The 6,405-nt window shown below is 46.5% G+C and overlaps 1 protein-coding gene across 1 annotated transcript in view; it reads left to right on the top strand.

Moving 5' to 3' along the window:
* IDS (iduronate 2-sulfatase) overlaps nt 1-6,405 on the top strand; it is a 45,222-nt gene that overhangs the window by 5,871 nt on the left and 32,946 nt on the right. The window contains exon 2 of the mRNA XM_015408381.1: nt 2,484-2,565. The gene's annotated coding sequence lies outside the window, so the exon portion shown is untranslated. The remainder of the gene's footprint in view (nt 1-2,483; nt 2,566-6,405) is intronic.

Here is a 6,405-nt window from a genome sequence, read left to right as displayed (position 1 = left end):
GTCCAACTCTCACAGCCATACAGAACTACTGGGAATACCATTGCTTTGACCATGTGGATTTTAGTTGGCAGGGTGATGTCTCTACTTTTTATTATGCTGTCTAGGTTTGCCATCACTTTCCTCCCAAGGAGCAGGCGTCTTTTAATTTCATGGCTGCAGTCACCATCTGCAGTGATCTTGGATCCCAGGAACATGAAGTCTGTCACTGCTTCCACGACTTCTCCTTCTATTTGCCAAGGAGTGATGGGGCCAGATGCCATGATCTTAGTTTTTTTAATTTTGAGTTTCAAGCCAACCTTTGCGCTCTCCTCTTTTATCCTGAGCAAGAAGCTCTTTAGGTCCTCTTCACTTTCTGCCATTAGAGTGGTATCGTCTGCATATCTGAGGTTGTTGATGTTTCCCCCAGCAATCTTAATTCCGGCTTCTGAATCATCCAGGCTGGCATTTCGCATGATGTACTCTGCATATAAATTAAATAAGCAAGGGGACAATATACATCCTTGTCGTACTCCTTTTCCTGTGCTAAACCTTTTCCTATTTGAATGCTGTACTGAGCTCCTAATAAGTAGCAAGCTGCAGCATTCTATATCAACTAGAGTTTCCAAGTTGACTTTGGGGGAGACTTATGTAGAATGCATTACAGTAATCTAGTCTTGATGTTACCATGATATAGATCCAGGGGGTCAGATTGGCTGAGTCAAGTTAGGTCACCATCTTTTGGGCTAAATTTTTCTGAGTCACACAGCTCACTTCTTCAGATAACACTTCAAGGGTCCAACTGGCATAACAAACGAGGCATAATAATTTGATAAAGGCATGCTCCATATTTCTAGATTGTTATTTCATAACCAGTTGTTTTCCTTCCCCTCCCACTCCTAGGGTTTCTTTCCTGGAATATGTGATGAAGAGCCAGTGGCAGTTAGCCTACTAAGCTAAAAGACAGGAAACCTGGGTTCAAATTCCTACTCAGCCATACAGCTCACTGGGTGGCCTTGGGCCAGTCCTGTCACAGAGCTGTGAGATTAAAATAGAGGGATGTGGAGAACTGTATACTTGTCCATTAGCTCCTTGGAGGAAAGAAAGAGTTAAAAACATAGATAAGATACAAATGAATGAAGCAATACTGTTATGAGAGTGGTTTCCCAAGTGGTGGTTGGGAAAATATTTATTTACACCCTACTCCCCCCCCCAAGTGGGGACTGAAAGGGGCTTGCATTGTTCTCTTCTCCTTTATCCTCACAACAACCCTGTGAGGCAGATTAGGCTGAGAGTGTAAAACAAGCCCATAGTCACCCAGCAAGTTTAATGAAGATTAAAACCTGGGTTTCTCCCGCACTAGTCCCACACTGATATTGCAACATGCTGGCTTTCGGGTTGTCACCACAAACCAGAAATCTGGGGTTAAAGGGGGAGATCTGTACAGAGAAAGTCGTTGACTTTAGAGCTCCCTGCATCTGTTATTTGATTGACATAAACTCTGGAGTCAAGAGCTCCTGAGAAAGGACTAATAGAACAGATCGTCTTTTCAGCAGCAGCTGAATGGAAGTGAGAGATGGGATGATATATCTGTTGATAGGATTTAGAAAAGAACCGTCCTTTGTATGTGGAAGCAGCTGAGAAAATTTCTAAGTAACTGTCAAGGTGATCACTTGCTATAAAGCAGGCATGGTCAGGATGAAGCTTTTCCTCCCTAGACGGATTTGTGCCATGTCTCTCAGATCTCAGTTGTTCAATTTTCTTTTCCTTGTTTGCAAATGACCTTTGACTTTTGCTGATAAACTCCCTAAAATCATAGAAAAAGCAAAAGTGTGTGTGCTTGTGTGTGTGTGTGGGGGGGCGGTAGGTGGTGGAGGATATATTCAGAAGTAAAGAAAACAAGGAAAGGGAGCAATTGGCTCCAGATAACGTCTGGGGAAGTTCAGCATCAGAGGCAGACTTAAAGGGCACAGTCGAGTATTTCTGCGGATCAGTTCACCCCTGCTGAGTTCAGGAGGAGACAGAGCGCTTGTCCACACGTCCCAAGGACTGACTTTCCCTTGCCCGAACAAGCAGAGGAGAAGCTACAGGCGGCCAGGTGCAGAGGAGAGGACCCCTCCCCTCACGCAATACCCACGACGGGGGCATATCCTTTCCAACTCCCACCCCACCCCGCATCTTCTCCTCGCCTACCAGTGCAAAGGAGTTCAAACCCAATTCCTGAGGGGGTGGGGACGCATGCGCGCCAAAGAAAATCGGGGCTGCTCCGGTGCCTTCTGTGCAACTTTGCTCCCAGCCGTCTTGCCTCCGTCTCTTTCTCAGCCCAGCGGCGATGTCCGGGGCAGGTGGCTCTCTCTGTCGCCCCGGGCGCTCCCTCTTTCCCCTCGCTGCCTCGGGGAGAAGACGATGCAGACTTTTGTCTCCCCAGTGGCCAAGGCGATCTTCGTGGCTCTCTTTCTTTTTGCTATTTTGCTAATTCTCTACGTGATTCTCTGGTACATTTGCAGAGACCCAGACAACCACTACATCTGAATACAGATCAAGCTGGAGTCGGGGCTGAAGGGGAATGACAGCGCTGCACCTGACAAGGTAATGGAAATGAACGGGCGGACTTTGGTCCCTTTTCCAAGGCTGCGTTTTGTTACCGGGGGGGGGAGCAGCATTGCGGGATTGAAAGTATTCGAAACCGACAGGCTCCATGCAAACGGGGGCAGTTTAGTCCAGTCTGAAGGCAGCTTCCTCTGGGCCTCCCAGTGCTGCGTAGTGCTGGACCCGGGTTCAAATCTCCCGCACAAAGCTCACTAATAATCTCGCTAGCCTAACCTTCCTCACATGGGAAGGAAATAATCATATATCAGCTTCTTGATGGAGAGAAGAGAGAGGAATGTGAAATCTTTGAAAACTTCAAAGTCACTTACCATAGTCAACATTTTAAGAGAACGTTCTTGATTTTTAATCAAAACTTCATTTTTAAAAAGTTCGATTTGAGTCCAGCAGCACCTTAAGAAACCAACAAGACTTTCAGGGTCTCTCAGGTGCTACTGGAGGAATCTGATTGTTCGACTGCAGGACTAACATGGCTGTCCTCTGAAACGATCATTTCAAAAACTTTTAGTCAAGAAGCAACCAGACTTAAAAGGAGAATCATACCTAAAGGTCCATTATGGGTGGGTTTTATGCAAGTTAGTTTACTATGCAAGCAAATTGTTCAATTTCCGTACATGTTTTTTCTAATCAAAGAATCTTGATTTCATTGAAATCTTTATTCTTCCTTTACCCTGAGGAGCTCAGGGAGGCAAACCCGGTCCTCTCAAGTCCGTTTCATCCTCACACCATCTCTGCAAACTGGGTTTGGCTGAGAGAGGGGGAGTCACCCAAAGAACTTTGTGGCTGTGTGGAGATTTGAACCCAGCACTCTGCTGTGTCTAATACACAGTCTAACCCAGGGGTTCGTAACATTTTCCAGCATATGGACACATTTGGAATTCTGACACAGAGTGGTGGGTGCAGCCACAACATGACTGTTACGGGAGGTAGAGCCAACTACAAAATGGCTGCTGCAGGAAGTAGAGCAAACCACACTGTGGAAGACCAAGTGCAGGAGAGAAGAGGGTTAATTTAAAAAATACACTGGGAAAGAGGAGTGGGGAAAAATAAAACCAACAAAGTGGTGGCATCTGCCACTGAAACAATGTTGTTTTAATCTGCACACCTAATTGGGCCTCCATTGGCCAATCCAAAGCCTTTCTGAGTAAGAGCCTAAATTGACCCCACCCATTTTCTAAAAACACTTGCTTGGCACAAGGAAAGATGCTGGCTGTTGCCATGGTTTCCACTGGCACCACACTGGAGACCTTGCTCTGATCTAGGGGTCCCCAACCTTTTTGAACCTGCAGGCACCTTGTGAGTTCTGACACAGGGTGGTGGGTACAAGGTGGAGTCAACCACAAATTGGTGGTCTCCACTGCAGGAGACAGACACACACACAGAGGAAACCCACATGCAGGGGACATGAAGAGTCATTTTTAAAAATGGGGGGGAAGAATAAAGCAAACACTATGGTGGCAGTTTGTGCTAAAACAATGTTATTTTTAGCTGCACACCCAATCAGATCCCCAATCCCCTGTAGCCCCACTGGGCCACACCCACTTTCTAAAAAACACTTGGTGGGTGCCAGAGAAGGTGTTGGCTGGAGCTATGGTGCCCACGGCCACCAGATTGGGGACCCCTGCTCTAACCAATTGCACAACACTGGCTTTTAATACACTTCCAAGGAAATCCAGTTTGGAAGACATTGAGCTAAGACACTTATATGCACAAGCAACTCCTGAGTGGACATGCTTTCTCTTCTCATTTCCTTAGCAGTAACCTGCAAGGAGGCTTTATGCCAAGATGTGTTGTGGGGGAGTTGTTATCTGTCTCCTAAAAACGAGATGCGCTTGCTAAAAACTAAACCTTGATTTGAGTAGGAATTAACTAGAATTCTTTAGAGTGAGTTTTCAGCACCGTAACTCTGATCCAGGATATAGCAATGTGAATACAGAACAGAAGGGCTGTTGCGCAAGCATAGAGAACTTTTCGCCTCTGATTTAAGTGTGTGATTTAGGAAATGAATGACACTTCAGTGTAAAGCCTGTCTGCCAGTCACACCCTCTGAAACAGCAACCTTCCTTCTCAACTGCAGATGTTTGCAGAATGAGCACATATTGCATAGTCATTCTGCAGACATATAGGACAGAGAAGGAAGGCTTCCCTTTCTGAGAGGGTGACTGGCAGATTGGCATTATACTGAAGCATAATTTGCTTCCTAAATCACACACTTAAGTATCAGTGATTACAAATGCAAGGTGATAAAAAGAATGTTGAAAGAACATTGCAACCAGACCCTTAACCTCCCTCACTTCAGTACTCAGGTTGTAGTTTTGGATATGTAGCTTAAAACTTGGCTGGCCAATCTGTGGCACAGGTAGAGCAAACTGTCGCACACCAAGATGGGAGCATGAGGGTTCATGGCATGGGCCTGGCTGTGGCCTCAGGCCTGCACTCTTGCCTGACTCTCTTGACCCTCCGTCTAATGAAACAGACTAGAAGCCAAATTGCACCAAGGCACATGGAGATTACTTATGTAATATAGTATTAAACTGGGATTATTGCAAATTCTGGGCTTCACTTGCATCCCATTTGCAAAAAAACAAAGAAGCTTGGCTATCACTGAAGCACACAAGCAGATAACCAAAGCACATATCCTGACAGTTTAGACCAGCCCTGGCTCCATCCATCTGCCAGAGAAGCAGCAGACACAGGGAGCATAGTTCCGCTTCCCTGCAAGAAAGAACTCTGCTGCACCTGCCAGGTGCCCTGAGATTGCAGATTTGAAGGGAAAGGACATTTTGGACTGTCACTGGCCAGAAGACTAACAGTGTTAGTTAGAAGAGTTGCACATTTTCCTGGGAGTAAGCTCCATGGAATAGCCCTCTGTAGGATTCTGAGTAGCCCTATTTAGGATTGTTTAGGATCGTTCCATTGCTGTAATCCAAGCAACACTGCCAGGGAGGTAAAATAAGCCTGGCCCAGTGGTACGTAAATCAATATTGGCTGCGGTCACACCTGCCAGATAACACGGGGGTGGGGGGAGAAGCATGGCTATTTACGCCAGAGTAATTTGACCTGCCACTGCGCGATCAGACGCAGCGGCGGGTGAATCCGTTTTTTCCCTTCACCGCATATTTCCAGCACGCTGCAACGAGGGATCAGTGACGCAATGGGAGTGCGCTGGAGTGATCACACAGGGAAATCCATCTGCGGCCCGTTGCACACCCGTTTGCTACTGAACTTTCCCAGGTATTTTTTTAACTCCGCCTCTTCGGCGGTGCGAGGTGGGTTGGTGACGGGTGCGGGATGCTTGCCAGATGTTCCCATGTGATCGCACCCATAAAATGCGTGCGTATCGTGTGGTTAATTCTGCGTGTGATTGGACCCATTGAATGGTATTTCTCCTCTATCCTTCTTCCCCCTTCTCCTTGCCTTATTTCTCTTGTTGTAAGCACAAGGGCAGGGCCTGTCTCTTGATCAATGTAAGCTGCTTTGGGAAGAGGCTATTTGAAAAACAATGTATAACACACATCTTGTCAAAAGAAGAGAGGGCTCTGCACAAGGTAAAGGTTGGTTGCCAACCTCCAGGCTGTGTTCCCTCTAAGCTGAGTTATTGTGTGAGCTAGCTCACAGTTTTTTAGCTAGCTCACACATTTTTGTCTTAGCTCGGTGAAAAGTACGCAGACGTAGAGTGATTTCAGCAAAGCGTACTTTATTAGATCAGGAACAAGACGACTTTGGCCGGCTCGCAGGCCGGCTTATACTCCCTGAGAAACCACCACCCAAAACACCCCCCCCACTTCCCAATTGGTTATTTACAGTGGCCGAGAGTCCCAT

Source organism: Gekko japonicus, unplaced genomic scaffold (genome assembly GCF_001447785.1).
Source record: "Gekko japonicus isolate JY-2015 unplaced genomic scaffold, Gekko_japonicus_V1.1 scaffold624, whole genome shotgun sequence".
Lineage (NCBI taxonomy): Eukaryota > Metazoa > Chordata > Lepidosauria > Squamata > Gekkonidae > Gekko > Gekko japonicus.
This window is presented reverse-complemented; position numbering and strand designations above follow the sequence as displayed.